Consider the following 20,322-nt stretch of genomic DNA (forward strand, 5'->3'; position numbering starts at 1 on the left):
TCCATCCTGGGCTATTAACTCATCTGTACATTACTGTACCATAAGCAGCTGCCGAGGGATGCTGAAAAGTTTATTTTAATAAGACTCAGAATAGAGGAAAGATGTCTGTGACTGAAGTAGTAAATCAACAAAGCAAAAAAAAATAAATGTCAATTTTTCAATTGGCGCACTACAGACATTTGGCAAGTTTTCCCTGCCTGGGGCAAAAACAATTTTATAAGTAAGGGGAAAGAGGTCACTCGTGCGAAGAATGATGAGCATGATGGAGATTATAATAATAAAAAGATATTGGAAGGAAATCTTGTGCTAGAGATTCAAACTCTCAAAATTATCCCAAAACCAGTTGGGTGAGGAAGAATTCTCTCTTACCAGATCTATTTGTTGTGTATCTAAGATTATGAAGGGTTTATATTTGGTATATTTTAATCTGAACATTTGGAAAACTTTCTGAATACAAACTTCCAAAGGACCCATTCACGATGTAATCTTATGAGAAGTTTGCATTATCTGTGAGAAATACAAACTGGTAAATAAGTAGAACACTGCCTACTTGAGTGAACCAATTCTCAAGTTGCAAGCCTGAATCGAAAGATGTCATTAAGGTGGGATGGAGTTGATCAACAAGAAGCACCTGTCAAGGATTAATCTCTGAACTGCTAAACAATTTTGCCCAATTTAACATAACCAGCTGGCTATCTTTATTCACTGTTGCGTGCTACACTGCGCATCAGATTTTCATATTACTAAATGTCATAATCTGTTGTGATGGAGTAAAGCACAAGCCTGTACTTTCGGCCACCATCTAGCATGCAGAGGGGCTGGAGGACACTTCAAGGACATCTGCAGTCGACACCAAGTAATGTACTTCTTCTCAAGGATGTTACAAGAAATCTCACTTTCCAACACGGCATAAAAAACACACAGGTCATAAACTCTTTAAAAACTGGAAATTATGTTTCTGCTTAGAAAAAGGCTCATGAATATATCTGCAAAAGGGGCTCCTGTTTCATATATTTGTTTGTGAGGTGTACAATACTTTTGTTTATGCTTCTATTGCTGACACCATTGTGCGTTTCAAACCTGTTTTTTTCTTGATTCTCTCATTGTAAGTCAGCCAAATAAGACTAGAACTACGATGCGTGCTGTCAAATGAAAATAGGATACTGAAAGGGTCGGTGCTGCTGATGAATACTTGTCTACCAAGTAAACTTTGTTTTTTAACCTAGTTTTGCATAACCTAGCAGCTGCAAATTCTACAATGAAGACGTTGTCCTAGGGCTGAGTTCAGAGTGATGGCAACAAGTAGAAAAGCCTGTCTGTCCACATGTACCGGTGAAGGTCTCTCACGGTGCAACAGCTATCAACCATTTGACTTCACGGCTCTGTTCAGCTGCAATTTACTCTGCTCATGAAACAGGGGCACAAATTTACCACCCCACTATCCACTCCCGAAGGAAAATAAGAAAGCAAAAAAAAACATTCACCATCACTGGCAAACATTAAAAAAGGAAACTGCACCCAAAATACCAGATTAAAACATTTAATACAAACAGGCCTGTACTCGGGGGTCCTGGTGACCAATATTAATAAAAAGGATGAGAATGTGTACAAATAATAGCGTACTAGAACTTTTGAAGGGGAGACTAAGTACAGTGTAAAGTGTTCCAACAAACTAGGTACATGGGATGGGGCGAGTGGTCCTTGTCCGAGCTCAATAACACTCCATCTTACCATTATCAAAACAAAAAAGGCAGCAAAACAAATTAGGCATCATAGCAAAAACGGCACATGGTTTTCAGCATATTAATTAATATGTGACATTAAACAAAATTAGAGTGAATGCAGCAAGAATATAACATTTTAAACGAACATTGCTTTGGTGAACAGTGAAAAAGATTAAACCTGAAAGTCTGAAAGCATCCACGGGAAACTGCTCTGCCTTGTGAGGTGTGTCCCTGGAAGAGCTGCAGTGGTAACCTGACTCACTGGTTGACTGATGGATGTGTGCTGCTGCACGGCTTTGAAAACACTGAGACTTCAAGGAGAACGTACAACCCTCAGCAAAGATGGCTGAACCGACCAGTTCACTACATGAAAGCACACGGGCAGTCAGGGTATCCACCTTTAAACATATGGGTGAAAAGTGACAACCTCACAAGGGAAAGTAGCCTCACTGAGGCATTTGGTACCAGGTCCCACGCTTGGCAGAGTCTCTAGGAAATGAGGAAGTTGCTCGGTTACAAACCAGGCCTGTGTAAGCCTCGTGCTACCCAGACTTCCCCCTACCAACTGCAGCAACCAAGCATCTTTGCACACACTTAATCATCACTAGTATCACTGTTTGCAAGGTTGGGGGAATATACAATACTACCAAGCAGAGACTTGGGGAATGTGAAGTCCTTAAATAACAAGGCTATGTCGACCTTGGTGATTCAGGTGACCCTGGTAACACAGCCAGGCATATTTTGGGGCTAAAGTGAAGGGAACAACTGACTACATCAACATGACTACAAAAGAAATCACAACAGATAAAACTATTTGTCTGCACGCAACAGTTCACATAATCCAGATTGAAGGTAAAACACATTCTAGCCACACAACAAACACTTAAGCCTAACTTAATTAACACAACCTTGTTAGAGACCCGGGGGAACGCAAATTTACTTTAAAAAAAAATCCTTAAGACTGGTTTGCAACACAGCTCTATACACATAGGTACCAACCCCAATTTTTGGACGTTATTAATATACAATAAATAGCAAAGGATTCCTTTAAAAAACAGACCCAGTTAATTACACTGCTTCCAACAACCGGCGGACCTCTTACTCATGCATTCTGCCCCCACCCCTTATTTATAACAGGTTTTTGCTTTGACTACGGTGCAATGAGGCGCATACAAAACTCATAAATAAATAATACATTTGCCCTAACCATGTATGTTTTTTCGTATATTTGCGCACACTGTCCTGAATCAGCTTCATTGTGACTTAAGATGACAATTATTGCCAAACACAAGTTAACAACCACACACATATGAAACAACTGTACAGTATTGGACCACATGAGAATACACACAAGTCTGTGTTGTTCTAACTCCATCCTGTGCAATGTTTGAGGCCTACTCTGGCCTGCCCTCTGTGCCTATAAGTAGATGATGGTTATGAGCGGTGTTTCCAGTGCTGTGTTTTGCTGGTGTTGGCCTTCAGAGGCCGTGTATGGTTTCGCAGTGGAATGTGAACTGCTCATCCGGATCTGTGCTCGCCTATCTCTATCGTCCACAGTGAGGAAGGAGCCGCCAGGAGGAGGAGGAGGAGGAGGAGGGAGGCCTGGTCTGCTGAGCAAGGAGGAAAAAAAACTTCTCTCCTCCTCTTTTGCAGCCAATCAAGGATGATGAGATACGGGGAGGTAAAAGATGGCAATGTTATGTGATGAAAGAGTATAAAGCCTCGTCTGGGGCAATCGCCACCTGCATCCTTCCTGCCCACCGTGAGTGGTGAGAAAACGGGTCTGGGAAATTAAAAAGTTTCCTCGAAGCTGATGCACAATGGTCTTAAAATTCATCTATGTTTTTAGAGTCAAATAGTGAAGGCTTGAGGATAGGAAGGGAAAAAAAGTTGATAGGGCAGCAGATTCGCATCCCCACCTTTTTAGGAAACAACCTTCACCTCAGCAGGGCCCTACACCCCCCAAACCGCCTCTTCCCCTCGAAACTTCATCCATTACAGGGAAGTACGCAGAGGCCCGGCGGCTCCCCATCACACTGCCCGCGCCCCCTCCCCCCCCCGCTCCAGCACTTGGCTGCCCGCGGCCGCCTCCTCCTCCCCCTCCTCACCTGTTGCTTCTCGTTATCCACTGGATGCCACCGGAAGCGCCGCAAAACCGGGCCCTCGGCGGCAGCGACACCACCGCTCAGAGCAAACTCCAAGAGCGAGAAAAGTTGCAGCAGCCGAGCCCTCCCCTCCCCGGAGCACCGCGCAGAGGAAAGAGAAAACTGCTGCTGGGCTGAGGGAGCAGCAAACTCTTCCCGGGCCGCCTCTTAGCAACCATGAAGGTCGCAGTCTCCTAAGAGACGAGTCCGGGCTGGCCCTGCCGCATCCACACCACCAAGGTGCACAGGAGGGGCGGGGGCCAGAGACTTCGGCACAGCCCCCACCCCCAAAAGCAACCACACCCCGTGCGAAGCGGAGCCGCCCGCTGCTTAATTAAAGGAAGGGGGGCGGAAGTTAATGAAACAGCCCCCTCCCGGACACCACAACGCACGATGCAGAAACTGATGAAAAGTGGACCAGAGAAGGGAGGGGTGGCTCCTGCTCCGTGGTCCAGCTCAGCCCACCTCCCCCCTCCCCCTGCCCAGGGCTCGGATGCTGCTGGCAGCAGCCTCTCTCCTCCTTCCTGGACTCGTGACGGTGCCTTCAGCCCTTGTGCTCCTTTCTACGCTCCAACATTTGCGACGCACGAGGGAGGGCAGAAAACTACAGCGGCTTCCGAAACTAAACTTTTCTTTCTCGTTTATTGTCCTAGTTGAACTTTTCGTGGCTTGCAAACGTTTACAACCACACCACGAAATAATGCTAGAAGCAAGAGGAAGAGTGTAAAAGTTAACGTCTTCAACACACCATCACCACCCCCCTCTTCTCACGGAAGTGCAAATGAGGCACCGTCAAGGATGCCGAATAAAACACGTCCTACATGGAAAAGATGGACACGGGATACACTCTAGGTGCCTTTTCTAAAAATGTCATGCCGTGTAAGCCTGCTGCAACACATACACTGAAGACCCATCTCCCACAGTATATTATTAAAGGACGCGATTACATTGACACTGCCTTTTGACATACGTGTCAATGAAAGAAGATGGGGTGGATGTGTCGACACAGAAACGCTCCCTTTTCTAAGGAGTGTCATCCTGCGTACTGTAGAAGTTTGCAAAAAAAATACCACGAAGGAGAGTGGAAAGGCATCCCCCAACGCACTCTATCATCACCGTGTCATCCTTTTTTTTCTAGGGGAAAATGTATCTAAGTGCAAACGGGGCGCATATGCCCTTTGGTATACGAGTTTTGTAGTTAGAAGTAAAGATGGGTGATAAAAAAACATACCCAACACTCCTAATACCCCCTTTGAAAGAGCGCTGTGTTGTACAAGACTACGAAAAAGTGATGGTGGCTACAAGGGGATCACGTGTCACCTCTTCCCCCACCCTACCTAGTATCAAAGTGCAAGCGTACAAAACACACACGAGGGAGGATACTGCGAGCTTAACTGACAAAATAAAAAAAAGGGACAAGTGGGTATAAAAGGAAAAAGTGTTTTTAAAAAAGGGGTACTCTGCTTTCGCCTGGCGTAAGAAAACCAAAAGTGGTACAAAAAGTATAAAAGCATTAACATCTCTACGGGGAAAAGTACCGCAGCTGGAGAGAGTCGGTGAAGGAGAGAGATCCAACCCTACAGGTCAGACAGGAGGGGGGAGAGGCGAAAGAGGAAACAGCCCAGGCTGGCTTACCTTGAGGGCGACGTGTTCATCCCGAGCTCACAGCCCTGAAGTTTGCTCCGTCGCTTGCAACAGGTTGGATGGCTCCCTGCGCCCTCGGCCGCCTCCCATCCGAAATGTTGTTCTGATGCTGTCGGGCAGACGGGGGTCCTGGTTAAAAATAAACCCTCCCGGCAGCACTCCTCCTCCCGGAGCGGCAGCAGGAGGAGATGATCTGGCCGGATTCCTGAGCTCAGACGGTTTAATATGGATGAGCATCAGGGTCCTGCTGGAAGGCAGAAAAAGTGCTCCTGGTGCTGGTGCTGCTGCTGGGCTGGCCCTATTTTTTTTGCTGGGAGCTGGTTGGTTTAGAAAGAGACTTTAACAAGGAAGCGAAAGGAGAGAAGAAGGGAGGGGAGAGAGCGAGGAGGAGGGGGCGGGGGGCTGGGTGGGGAGGAGAGAGCAGCAACGGGGAGGTTACATATGTATGCATATACATATATGTAAACGCTGCATCACCATCAACACTGCACTGGCAACGTTCTCAAACTTTTTACAGTGATGGTGTTAAACTTAAGTAAACAAACGCACTATCTTCAAGCACCTTCCCCATCTCGGCACAAAGTCTCCTCGTAGCTCCGGCCCCGGGGATGATGGCGCGCGTGCATCAGCTTCAAGGCTGGGAGAGAGACATGTCAGCAGAAGTTTGTCCTGGGAATGTGTGCTAAGATTACCGGACGCCGGGCCTGAGGGGGCAGCCTGCCCGACTGGGCGAGCCCGGCATCACCTCTCATGTGCTGCCTGGGTGCAGGGAGCACAGTGCTGTCTCAGGGGGAGAAGCTTAGCCACAGGTTGGAGCCACGCTCTGCCATAAAGCAAGGCCTCCTGCTGCCCAGGCTGCCCCCTGTGGACTAAATCAGCCAAGCATCTCTTATCACTTACTGAATATTCATCGCACCATTCGCTCACTTTTTGTCTGGTGCATACATTTATTTTTATTTTTTTTATTAAATATTACTATATGCTGCTGATGCCCTGAACACTTCAGGATCATGAAATAACTGGAACATAGAAGCAACGGTATACTAGTCACATATAGAAGCAAAACAATGGATGTCAGACAACTGGCTTTTCCCAGGCAGCAAAAACATAATTTCCTACTCACTGGACCTGTAGATCATGAGGTTCTCTCCATGATCTGACCTCCTAATGGGGCCTTCGTACCTCCAGAAATTTCAGTTATCTACGATCATATTCTCCCACCTGTGACATCCCTGTGGCATTCCCCATCTCCGCATATTCAGGTTTGACTCACCATCAAACCACCAGTTTCCTTGTCATGAATGCTCAAAGGCAATGAAATCTATGGAGGTCTCCCAACCAACCCTATAAGTACACTTCAAGAAGCACAACACGCCATATTCCAAATGGCTGAATTCACAACAATCTGCCTGATCTATAGGCCCAAGCAAGACACAACTCTGTCTTATTTTTCCAAATATTCTCATCCGACTGCCTAACTAGACAATGACAGTCAATCTCCTAACACCATCTCTTGCTGAAATATATATAAACGGTACATAGACTGGTCTCTGCAACATCAAGGCTCATCTCTTTAGAATTCTACCACTGCCTCACTGCCACAAACTAACATCGGTCTGTGTCTTACACTTGTCTCATACGCAAGTAATAAAAAACAATAAGCAGTTTCTCATAGCAGAAAATAAGGACCTCGTTCATATGGATTGTCATAATGATGTGATCATTGCTTTATGCCAACAAGAATGCAATTTAGATTATCTTCCATGTTCAGTCCGTGAAGATTATATATAGGCAAAATTACATAATTTTCATGGAGGTCCATGGTCTGGTGGATGCAGGAGTTCGTTTAACAGCGCACACATTGCCAGTACTGCCAAGCACATGTCTGAGTGTTCATCTTACTGATTGCATATAGCTTTGTTGACAGTCACTGCATTAAATCCCAAGAATCATTTGCAAGGACACCGGCAGAGTATAATGCCATAGCTATTTCATGCCTCAGGAGGATCAGTGCAAGAATTATATATTTTAACAACTTCCTATCCATGTTTGACGTAAAGGTTATGTGTATCCGTAAAGCGCACCATCACCCTCGAGGGTATCCAGGCGCTGAGCAGGTGGGTGTGTCTAGCCCTGTCTATGGTAGGTTGGTTAAATAAAGTCAGGTCTTCAGCTTCTTGTGGAATTCACAGAAAAAGGAGGAAGCTCTGATGTGGAGTGGGAGGTCATGCCAAGCTTTAGAAGCGATGTAAGAGAATGCCTGCCCTCCTGATCTTGTTCTGGGTAGGAATGGGATGTCTGCGAGGTTCTCTGTTCAGGTAGATGGGGGTGAACTGTTCAGGTAGGTGGGACCTAAGTTTTGTAGAGCCTTGACTGTGTGTTTCTAGTGCTTTGAATATGTGTTTTAGGAGTTTGAAATAACCAACTTAAAACTAAATAGTGGGGCATACTTGTTTTCTATCCCAGTTATTCCTTCAGCACCCCCAACCACTTTATTTCAAAAGGCCTTAAATATCGTGCAGGCCAACTACATACGTATACTGTGTTTCCTCTTTATATGGCATCTGGGCACATGGTTATACCCATTCATCTTATGCATTTTGACTGGAGTGACAAGCGCACTGGAGATATTTTAGCTGTATTTGTTTATATGTAGTTCTGCTGTTAGTTAGAGTGAATGTTTGCCTTTCTTCTGTGTCCATCTTATCACATGACCCTAGATGATTACTTCATTTTCTTTTGCATTTCACCTACGCCATATTTCCGACTGCTGTTATATATAGTGCTAATAACAAACAAGGGCTGGCTCTAATCAGTAAGGCTTAGCCTAATATAGTTGAACAACAAAAGGGAATGCCAATACTGATTCTCTATTTGAAACAAGAAGGTTGACACAAATGCATAGACCACAGTTCAATGCATCCAAGTGCTAGTAAATAGCTGTTTATTTCAATTTTTTTTAAAGATCAATAGTTTGAGATTCAGAATACAATTCCAACAAAATTATATAACAACAATGAAAGTGGACACAAAAATGAGTCAAAGAATCACACATACCATCATTCATAAATCTTCAATCATATCACAATCTTACATCACACATTCATTCAAACAGGTACTCAAACAAATGGAGAATGTATAAACCAATTTGTAGAGTACAAGGTTTGCCAGCAAAAGAATAATGAATGAATTACAATGTGTACTGTTCGAGGAAATACACAATATTCAAATAAATTAAATGACAACATTCATTCAAAATACAACACAATTCGGTGTATAATTGCCAACAGATTTACAAAAACAAATTAGCAAAAGGGCAAAAAGGGCAGACCCAACGGCCTACGCGTTTCTAATCCCATTAGATCTTGGGATTCTCCTCAGGACCAACCAAAGTCAATGAATAGCAATCAAGCCTTGTTAGCAACAAACATAATTTGTCAAATCCTCCTTATAAAAGTCTAAAAAAGCTGTTCTTTGCTGGACTAAATGTTCAAAAAAAGGGGGCGCGGGCCACTTGCCCCTGGAGGGGTGGGGGTAGCCGGAATACGCCACAGGGGAACTTTCCTTCTTGTCACGCTACCAAAACAAAGAACGAAGGAGCGGAGCTTCCTAAATTCGCCACGCGGTATCTCAACGCTAAAATGACAGAGTCGCCGTGTCAATCCGGACCGGGAGCAACAAGGACGCTACACCAATACGCCAATGTTATATATAGTGGGCACAATGTTCTCACTCAAATCTAGTTTTGCCCTAAGCAGTTTACCCTCTTGTGACAATCACTGTGATGCCCCAAGCTGTTTAACACCACACAATAATAACACTTACAGGAAGTTGCCATTTTAGATTTCTGCAACTGTCAAACATTCTTGCATAATGCCTTTCTACCACTCCTAAGTAAGCCTCCTGTTCTAGTGTGGTCTCTCTGTTTCAACACAACATGTCCATTTGGTCTGCCCATTTAACAATGTGATCCACTTTCCACAGGGAGACTCTTGGCTAACATGGATTTTTTCCTCGGTTTTCTTTTTAAGATTAAGGGGCAACCCAGTAACCATGGGATCTGGGTAGGACAATTAATAAATACAAAAGTGGTCCCTGTGGGTAAAGTGTAGCCCTTGGATTCCACGGCACAAGGTACAAAAAACCTTCAATAGATAGGTTTAGAATAAATGAATTAGTACATTTATTTGTTTCAACTAATAACAATTGTTACAAAACTATAGCATGATCGTACTAAAATTAACATATTATTATTTACCACATTTTTTTTCTATTTAAATTGCTCATTGAGTTTTTCTCAGACAAAAAAAGGAAGAGAACAAAAAACCAGCATGGTAATTACAGTACATAGGTAGATACATGTTTAGCAGCAATATTTAAATACAAAATTGACATCTCTTAGCATTGAAAGCATGCAACAACCCCACATACATTGCGTGAAGAATGGGTCTAAGAGTATTTGGAGCACATCTGTACAGCAAGGCATGTACACATTACATAATAGTGACCAATGGTCATTTAAGATGCCCCATTGACAGTGGAAGGTTTATGGCGTCAATTGGATGTTCAAGGAGATACATCTCGAGGGGGTCCCAAACATCGCGAGGGCGCGAAGTAGGGAGAAGAAGTTCTGCATAAGTGTAAGTTTGGTCTTGCCCTGCCCTGCCTCGGCCCCATCTGCATGCTATCCTCCTTCTAGCTACTAGGAGACCAAATGAGAGAAATTTGCAATATGTCAAAAGTAGCTTGTCAGTGTAGCCTAGGAGCGTCAATAGGGGAGATAGTTGACGTTACAGGGAGGTCATTAGCTCTAGTGGCGTGAGCACCTGCTGCCAATAGGACTGGACAGCTCTGCATTACCAGGCGAGGTGCAGGAAGTCAGCCGCATCCACACCACATCTATCACACCTGTCAGTGTCTCGTAGTTTATATTTGTGTAGTTTAACCGGGGTATAATATGCACAATGTAGGAACTTATTACTGGTGATGCACAAACGACTGCTACATGAGGCCTGTTCAGTCTGATTACAGCAATATGTCCACTGCTGATCAGTAATATCCTGCCCGATCTCAGCAGCCCATCTATTCCGACCAGTGCAAGGAGCGGACGTCATGCTGGTGTATAAACTACGGTAGAGAGTAGAGATTAAGTGTGATGCAGTATCGGTATGTAGTAATTGATGCAGGGGGGGCAACCTCCTGGGGTTCCAGTGGGTATGCAGGGGTATACCCTTTAAGACTGTGTTGCACTCGTATGTATAGGAATATATACATAGGGGAGGGCGGTATCTTTGAAAATAGTTGTTAAAGTGGACGAAAATTGCAATTCAGATATAGATCTCCCCAGCAAGAGATGTTGTATTTAGCTTAAGTTTTTTTGAAGACACCCTCTTGTAGGACCGGCATCCCGGGTGGTAGATGAGAGGGGGTAGGGGCGAGTATAACATGGGGGATTGTGGTCGCCTGGCAATGTGCTGCCACTCTTTCACAGTGCTAATAACTGATGTCAAACCGCTCACGCGAGGCGTGGTTGCAGTTAGTATGACTCCTTCCAACGGAACGGGATCCACCATCCAATGTTCAGTCGCCCCATGAGGCGTGTATCTAGGGGGGTGGAACTAATAGTGGGCATAATGTGCCTGAGCGCAAAGATAGTATAATTCGAAGTTAGGAACATCTAGTCCACCTTGAGAATAGGGTCGAGTAAGTGTTCCCCATTGCAGACGAGGTTGTGTGCCCCGTGTGAGTCAGATCAAGTCTGAACAAAGCCCTGCCCAGGTTATGAGGGATATTTAAAACAAATATAATAGCTTGGGAAGGACCACCATTTTAATGAGAGAGATTCGTCCCACCATGGTGAGAGGGAGGGAATTCCATCTCGTTATGCAGCTAGTGGTATGTTCTAACGTTCTACCATAATTGAGCCTCATCAATTCTTCACGATCAGTGGTAATGTGTACCCCCAAGTATTTTACTTCGGTAGCGCACCATTCAAAGGGGAAGTCTGTGATGAATGGCGTCGCCGAGGCGGTGAGTGGGAATATCCGAGATTTTGCCCAATTAATGTGAATACCGGAGAGACCTCCAAAACTGACAAACTCCTGGAGCAGTAGATTGAGATTTTGAAGGGGCTCCCTGACATCATCTGCATACAGGGAGATGAGTATTGGGCGGAGGAAGCAGAGCAAGGCCTCATTGTGATGATGTTGCCTGATTTTTGCCACAAGGGGCTCTATTGATAGCGCTAAAAGAAAAGGGGAGAGTGGGCAACCCTGTCGGGTACCCCGGGTAATAGGAAAGGGGGGGAATGTATGCCCATTGATTAGTGTCTTTGCTTCCGGAGAAGTATAGAGGAGGAGTATCATCGATCGAAAACCCTTGGGTAATCCCAAGCATTGAAGGATAATAAACAGATAGTCCCATTCCACAGAATCAAAGGCATTTGTGGTGTCTAAAAAGACCGCCCCTAGTGCCAGCTGTGGATCCACATTCTGAAAAATAGAGAAGAGGGTCGTAGGTTATGGCAAGTCACCCTGCCTGGAATGAAGCCCGCCCGGTCTGGAAGAGCTAGCTTCTCCATCAAGAGGCTGAGGCGATTAGCCAGAATCTTGGCAACATTTTTTGTATCAGTATTGATGAGAGAGAGGGGACGATAAGAGTCGCAATGGTCAGGGGGTTTACCAAGCATCAGTAGGGTGGTTATGAGTGTCTCTTTCATCGAGCAGGGAAGAATCTCTAGTTACTGGGCCTCTATATAGACTTGCATGAGTACAGGGAGCAGGTGGTCAATGTAAGTTTTATAAAAATCTATGTGGAGAACGTCGGAGCCTGGGGCCTTTACAGATTTCTTCAGCATAATTGCAGCATGTATTTCATCGTCCTCAATCGGCGCTCTTAGGAATTCCTGCTGAGTGTCACCCAGCCATCCCAGCGCTATATTGCTCAAGTAATTAGTGAGATCAGGGGGTTCGAGTCTGCGCGTACTGTATAGGTCTGTGTAGAACTCAGTGAAGATTTGTAAAATATCAAGGCTATCTCTATGACGCGCTCCAGCGTTGTCAACTATGTCTAAAATGTAGTTGGAGAATCGGGGTAGTCTAATATCTCTTGCAAGTGCCGTACCCGGTCTTTCCCCCTCCCCATATTTGCATTCTGTAAAGTATTTTCCCCGAAAGAGAGCTTCCCGCTCAGCAGTGTCTTTGTAATCAGAGAGTTTGTCTCTGAGTGTAGCCTGCTGAGGCCCTGATGTGTCGTGCCTATATCGTTCTCTAATTGTTTCAGTTCCTCTTCGAACTGGCGTAGGTTACACCGGATGTCTCTAAGGACTCCGAATCTTTTGGATATGCAGGTCCCCCTTATCGTTACTTTAAAGGCCTCCCAGGCCATACCAATGTGTGTAACAGAGTCTGTGTTTCTATGAAAGAAATCAGTTATTTCTGCCCCAAGTTCCACCTTGGGGCACCTGCATCTAGCAGTGCCTCTGGCATGAGTCGCCAACACCGTGGAGTAGCAATTGAGTTGGGGGGGAGAAACCACCCCCCGGACTGGGGCGTGGTCAGAGTAAATTCTTACTAAGTGTTCAACGGTCAGGATCCAATGGACAACACATCAGGAGACAATCCAGTAATCGAAGTGTGACTAGGAGTAGTGTGCAGCAGTGTAATAGGTGCCTTCTCTCTCGCTGGGTACACATGCCGCCATGCATCAGTAAGCCCATGGTCTGGGAGCAGGTGTGCTAGTGTGTCTTGTGTTTTGGTATAGTGTCGAGGGAGAGGGTTAGACCGGTCAGCTGCAGGGCACAGGGCGGTATTAAAGTCCCGCCCCCCAGGTAATACGAGTGGATCCCACTTTTAAGTATTTTCCCCCATAGTGTGAGGAAGAAGTCCGGGTCATCAATGTTGGCCCATAACAGCAGACCAGTGTGACCGACTGTGTGCCCAGCGTTCCCCAGAGCATGCAGATCCTACCCGAGGAATCATGATGTGTTCCTCCCAGAATGAAGGGAGTATTCTTTTTGACTAGAATCAATGTACCCCTGGAATATGAGGAAAAGATGCGGTCAGCAGCCCATTTCCTGCCAATGCGGGGAGGTCTGCGCGGGTCAAAGTGTGTCTTCATGGCGACATGAATTTGATGGCTGTCAAGGTATGTGAGGATTTGTCAACAACAACACAGGGGGCTCTTCCTAGAAACGATTAATCTATAGGTAATATATCCATCAATTTCTATATATGAACATTGATCCACACTAGAACCGTTATTTGAAAAACATATCACTTTATTTTTTATCCATTAATCATGTCTTTTTTTGCATAAAAAGTATATACAATATAATTCAATAAAATAGACATATCACGCAGCCCCCAAGCAACCTCAAGCAACCAAGCATCCTCACAGGCAACCACAAAACCATATATAATTGTAACACATTACAGTACAGAAATACAAAAGACAAAAACACAAATAAATGCAAACAAAAAGCGCTGGCGCGCGTTTCGGAAAGGACAAGTATCCACAAATCCTTCGTCAGGGTGCAATTGAAATATAAACAATTTCTTGAAGAGAGTAGATATCTTCAGTGTTCAATGTTCAAATAATCTATCCAAATTGTAGATATATTGCCCCAACATACAATCATACTGGGAGGGCGTCCTGGAGCAACTCTCGGAAGTGAGAGGGGTGGAGGTGTTGGCGGATCCCCGCTGTTGTATCTTGAACATATGGCAACCAACAGACCTTAATGTGGCACAGAAAACATGGGCGATGTTGGGTATGGCCCTGGCAAAAAGAAACATAGCACGGAACTGGGGCTCTGGAGTGACACCAGCACAATCACAGTGGGAAGAAGACATGGACATCGCCAAGATAGCAGAGAAGGCGGTTTACACGAACAGGGGCTGCCCAAAGAAGTGGACACAGGTGTGGGGTAAATGGAATGAAGCTAGGGGAAACATATGTGAGCCGCCACGCACAGAACTCACACCAGAGAGCAGCCCATGAAAGACGTGATTCTGCTAATGCCGATAGCTTGCCTATGTTAACGGGACGGAGGGGCGGCGGGTGGTATGCGGAGTGGAAGGGTTTGAGGGGATTGGACTGTAGCAGTGATGTCCTAATGATCACATTATGTTATAGTAACAACGTTGATTAGCCTGATTGCTGGAACGGGAGACAACTGTACTTGTTGGATTTGTTCTCAATGATTGATAACTTGCAAATAAAAACTGTTTAAAAAAAAACAAATTGTAGACATAAAGATACTCAGGGCTGTCATTTCAGAAATAATACATATAGCTTTATAATATCTGCAGCAGTCCACAGCGGAGCGAAGCTACTCCACCGCGTCCAGAAATGTAATTGGCGGAGAATCAACTCGATATGGGGGCCCACACACAGGGTCGGATTGGCAAGGCGGGCATTCGGGAACGGGCCGAAGGGCCGGTGCCTCAGTGCCCTCTGTGGGCCGTTTTTTTTCTCCCCTGTCCCAGTCCACAGAGAGTGGACTAGGAAAGGGGAGAAAAAAAACCGGCCCACAGAGTGCACGGAGACAGAGACTTAAAATGAAAGCAGCCTCGCTGTGCGGCCAGACAGCGATTGTCAGCTGTGGCCTCTCCTTCACCCCTGCCCTGCCAAGCAATCAAGCTGAGGCTGGGCTGGGGAGGGGTGATTGTTTGTAAGAATCGGCCTCCCTGGGGGCCAGGTGTTTCTCAGGCCTTTGAGCCATTTGCACCTCGGCCCCCTGGCGCCCATGCAGCCCAGAAACGGTGTTAGTCTTAACACCTCGCCCACAGCCCTTCACATTCAGGGCATAGTGGGCGAGGAAGAATGGGTCTTGCTGTGGGGGCCTGGTGATGTTTGGAATTTTTTTGTTTTATTTATTTTTTTATGAGATTTTATATAGCGCGGACTTTACCCGAAGGTGTCAGAGCGCTTCAGACTAGGAACAGCAATAATACATGAGGAGAAAAATTATAAGTGGACAAATTACAAAAGAAAACGTTAAGTTACATGAATCAAAAGTGACAATAGTGAGCAACCAAAATACAAGAGGAGCAAACGGTGCATTACAGGAGGAAAAAGAGATATGTGTGCAGGTTACAAAAGCGTACAAAATACAAGTAGAGGTATAATGCTGCAATTAATGGCAGACACTCCAGCACAAGAACAAACGTTACGTAGGCAATGGTGGCACTTGTGCAAGTATCTAAAGCAAACAAAAGTGAGAGGTAGCAAACAGTGTGTTACAAGAGAAAAGTGACTTGTGCAAGTTACAAAAGGGTACCATACACAGGTACAAGGGTAATACTACAGTAAATGTTAAATACTCAAACTGCCAGAACACACTGGGAAGGCACTTCCCATGCACCAGCTTCAGCTCAGCCTGCCCCCTGGCTACCTGGCTACCTGGCTACCTTGGATGACCCAGAAAGCTGTGTTTTGTGCTCCCCTGCCAGGACATTTTCCCAAGGCCTGGAGGGTTGATTAATTTACTAATTGCAGGGGCCTTACCTCTGTTCATGTGCTCCTGAGCTGAAGGTCTGGGGAGGGCTGAGTAGGTTAGTAATAGCAGGGGCTTTGCTGCTTTTCAGGTGCTCCTGTGCTGGAGGGCTGGAATAATTTTGTGACAAAAAGGGGCCTTGCTATTTTTTTTAGTTGCTCAGCATGTAGGCCATTGTCACCTTGGCCCTGTGTCGTGTGCAAGAACAGTATCCTCCCACTTTCATTCCTTGTCTGTGCAAATGGTGTTTCATGAAAGGGCACGCCCCTTGAATGTGGGCCACGCCCCTTAAATTTGGGCCACGCCTCTTGAATGTGGGCCACTTTTTTCGTCAGTGCCCGGGCCGAATTGTGATCCCAATCCGACCCTGCCCACACACACCCTTCAGGGCAAGATCCCACGAACACGGATGCCAAAGTTGGGTTTGAGAATGAGTGACAGATAACTCAATAATGGATAAGAGCAGTATGGAGAAACATCACAGTGATAAAGAAAAGCAATATTTCCTCTGGTAAGGCTGGGACAAATACGGGAGTCCAAGTCTTATCGTATCCCCTCCGTGGAATATGGGGGCTATAGTCCGGATCGAGGGAGACTTCCTCAAAGCTGAACAGAGACTCCCGAGGGTTCCGGCAGGTTACCTCCGGGAAGGCGGGGGCTAAAGGGGTCCAAAGCCGACAGACGACAGGTCACTCAGCCGTCTAACGTGGGGAAACCAGAGAGAAAGCCAACCCGAGATTCACGACCCATACCTTAACTCGTAGATGCAAAAGTCCTCAGGCGGCAGGCTTTCGTCCAACAAAACGCCGGTGAAATGTGAGGATTTGTCTACATTTACAGGGGTTACCGAGATCGATGACGTTTCACGTGAGTAATTTTATCTTTAACGCCTCAGTCTGTGAGGTCATTGCCAAATTATATGAATATATCTAGATGCATCTTGGACATGAGACTGTGTGTGCCATTTTCCATGTGTGCTTGCATGTCTACCTGGTGAATAGAAAAAGTAACATCCGGAAAGAACAATCGCCAACCCACCCCCACCCACAACAGCACCCCAATTGCGCTGGTAATGTACTGCCCACCCAAGACCCACAAAAAAATGTAACATTACAGTCCAAGTCAAATAGATTCAAGTAAAGTCAAAAACAGTAAAGGGGATCGGCCTGGTGGGGGGTTGCTTGTGGGCTAAGAGGTCCTCCCTTCTCCCAGAGCTGCAATGCGACCTCCCAATGGTAGGGCGTGAATAGGGGGGAGGGGAGGTGCTTGGCATAGTCCAGGGTAGTACCTGCAAAAGAAACATTAGGCCAACCACTCAAATGCATTGAACGTTTAAGGCAGTGAACACTTATCTGCCTCGGACGAGCTGTAATCGACCCAAAGCCTCAAGGAGAAGTGCAAGGCGTTGCTCGACAGATGTAAGCTGGGAATACTTGTTGCTGTTGGGCTCCAGAAGAAATAGGCAATGTGGGAAAAGAGAAGTTCAGTGAATTATCGCAATGGAGATAATGTCCATTTTCAAAGTCAATTAGTTTATGGGAGATGGAGACCTGGAGATGTGATCACTGGGTTTGCGATGTGGTGAACGTTTCCTGACTGCTTTAAGGAAGTTCTCGACTTGTTGCGGACTTGTGAAGATGGAATGTTTATCCTGATATGTAACTTGCAGCCTCGCCGGGTTCATGAGGGCGTATTCTATTTGTGCCTTGCAGAGCTTTTGTTTTATAGGAATAAATTTACATCTCGCCTCCTGAACTGCAGCTGTAAAATCCGGGTAGATGGTGAATTCATTGCCCTCAAAATGTAGTGTCTTTTTTCACAAGCTAGCTTGAGTGCAGTATCGCGGTCTTGATAATTGATGAGGCGTGCCACAATCAGGTGTGGGGTGCTGCCCAGGGGAGGTCTGGGTCCCAAGGAACCGTGTGCCCGCCCCACAACCAAATGTGGAGAGAAGGCTTTTGCACCGAAGGTGCCCCACAGGAGGCGCTCGATAAAACCCTCCAAGCGCCCAGTGTTGGTACTTTCCGGGATCCCCATGACACGGATGTTGTTGCGTGGCTGCGCGCCTCATGCTCCTCATTCTTGGCAGCGATGACCCTGAGGAGCTTATCCATTTGTGTCACGTGCTCATGTATCTGAGAAGTGGTGTCTTCATTTTTAGATATACGCTGTTCAGCCTCCTTTATCTGTCCATCGTGCTTGTTCACCTTCTGGACAATAAAGTCCATGCGACTGTTCATGGAGTCCATTTTACTGGAAATGTCCGTGAGGCTGTGCTGCATGGCCAATAGCAGAGTTTTGACTTCAGCTTCAGGGTCCGACAATTGCAACTGTGATTGCTCAACACTTGACTGTCCCCAATTTTCAGAGTCAGAGCGTGTAACAGCTTTTTTGGCTCCGAAAACAAGTTTGGGTTGACGGCCATCTGGCTTACCCATGATCGTAGGAGCAGTTAGTACTGGGGACAAAGCGGTCAACAGGAGTGGGAAGCGCATTGACGGCCATCTGGCTTACCCATGATCGTAGGAGCAGTTAGTACTGGGGACAAAGCGGTCAACAGGAGTGGGAAGCGCACAAGTGCTGGCTCCTCAAACAGAAGGTGGAATGGCGTCCGAGTATCAGCAGCAGCGGCGGTGCATCTCACAAGACCAACAAGTGAAGGGTGCTTATGTATCCGCCTCCTTACTATGGGTGGAAGGTGGGGCCCTGACCTGCAAGAAGGGTGATTCGCACAATGACGTTAAGAAGCAAAGTACAAACCACTCAGACAAAGGGAGTACAGGTCCCACCATGTTCAGCAGGTACATTAAATTTATGCACAACCACTGTAGTGCTCACAGGAGATGAGCAGTGCAGGGATGCCAGCCTAGAATGAGAGCAGCTAAGCACAAGGTAGTGCAGTATCGCAGGCCCTGGAACAATGATCAGACGTCTCAATTCAACAAGTTATTACCCATGCGTTGGGGATACAATGCATCCGCTACTGCACTTGGTAAACGTGTGAACGAGTGCCAATGGCGTAGGGGCAAGGTCTAATATCTTACAGCAGCCACAATGCAGAGGGCCCAGGGTGTCAAGCTCAAAGGAAAGTGGCACTGTGCTGTTGAAATGCCCTACACGCAGTGTAACTGCCGCACCCAGCCCCCTCCGCAGTAGAGGAAACGACTCCATGGGCGTTCAGCACCAAACTTTGCCCGCCAGACTGCAGAGTTCAGGGTAGCGGAATAGGTCTCAGCATCACAATTGCGATGGTGTCGGAACAGCCTAGATAGCCCAGAGTGACAAGAAAAGTGCGCTTCAGGCAAGGATGCAGGCAGAGTCGCTCGGGGTATCACAGAGGTGGATTTATAAGCGTACTTGAGGTAACCCTGATGTAGCGTGGGGCGCAGTATGCTCAGCCGGGGTTGCTTGGGCCAGACAGCGTCATTTTGTGCAAGGCTTTGCCTGCTCTCGATCCCTGCAATCTGGTAGGGCACGAGCCGGCGAGCGGTGGCGAGCAGGTAGTGAGCGATCCGCTCCAGAGGTACCAAGCCCGGCATGCAGGGTGAAGTAACTTACTGTGGAGGCCCGCCAGCGGCTGGTGACGTGAGGATTTCCCGGGGCCCGCGTTTTGGAAGTTGCGAGGTCGGGCCTCTGTCGCAGAGTTCCCTTCTCCACGTGTGCACAAGGCTCTTGCTAGGAGATCCCTGCTCGTTCAGGCGAGCAGGAATGCGTACGACCGTGTTTGGCAGGATATTTGGGCACCAGCGGAGTAGGCAGATTGGCCGACAGGGAGGTTCAGACTGAAGCGTAAGTCCACTGAGGCCTATCGCAATGTGGAATCCCTGGGGCTCATGTAATAGCAGTTGCCACATGGGTTTCCAGGCGCACACCCACGGTCACCCCGCACTCCAGGATCCTTGGCACAGGATCAGCTCCAGGATGTCGGTGGGCAGCGATTTTTGAACCAGAGCCAGGCAGGATGTTGAGGAACAAGCGGCAGGCCTTATGGTCAGGATCAGTAGATTAAAGATCAGGATAATTGAGAAACTATGCCGCCAAGCTGCCAGAGCCTCACAGGCGTGCAGACATATTGGTCATGTGCCACCTAGCGCCCCCTTTTATTTACCACATTTTCCTTCTAAAAAGGCTTAAAAATAGAAGAAAAAAGATCATGAGTCGTCACTGTAACTTACGTTTGCGTTCCAGCTTGGAGCTGTATCAGGTTTTTCAATAATCATCAATAGTCACGGGCCTCCTTTTAAAAGATTTCAAAGCTGGCGTGCACATATAGCTACACTGGCCAGTTCCATTGGAATTTTTTACTTAAAAA

General features: G+C 46.5%; 1 protein-coding gene across 6 annotated transcripts in view; it reads right to left on the reverse strand.

The window, feature by feature from the left end:
• The window catches only part of RREB1 (ras responsive element binding protein 1), a 166,066-nt gene extending 160,245 nt beyond the window's left edge, over nucleotides 1–5,821 (reverse strand). For 2 of the 6 annotated variants that reach the window (XM_086965026.1, XM_086965022.1), the window contains exon 1: nucleotides 5,504–5,821. The gene's annotated coding sequence lies outside the window, so the exon portion shown is untranslated. Of the gene's footprint in view, nucleotides 1–3,832; nucleotides 4,390–5,503 lie in introns of those variants that run through there. The other 4 variants (XM_086965027.1, XM_086965024.1, XM_086965025.1 and 1 more) reach the window with 2 other exon arrangements.
• Nucleotides 5,822–20,322: the final 14,501 nt, after the last annotated feature.

Source organism: Lissotriton vulgaris, chromosome 4_1 (assembly GCF_964263255.1).
Source record: "Lissotriton vulgaris chromosome 4_1, aLisVul1.2, whole genome shotgun sequence".
In the NCBI taxonomy this organism is placed as follows: domain Eukaryota; kingdom Metazoa; phylum Chordata; class Amphibia; order Caudata; family Salamandridae; genus Lissotriton; species Lissotriton vulgaris.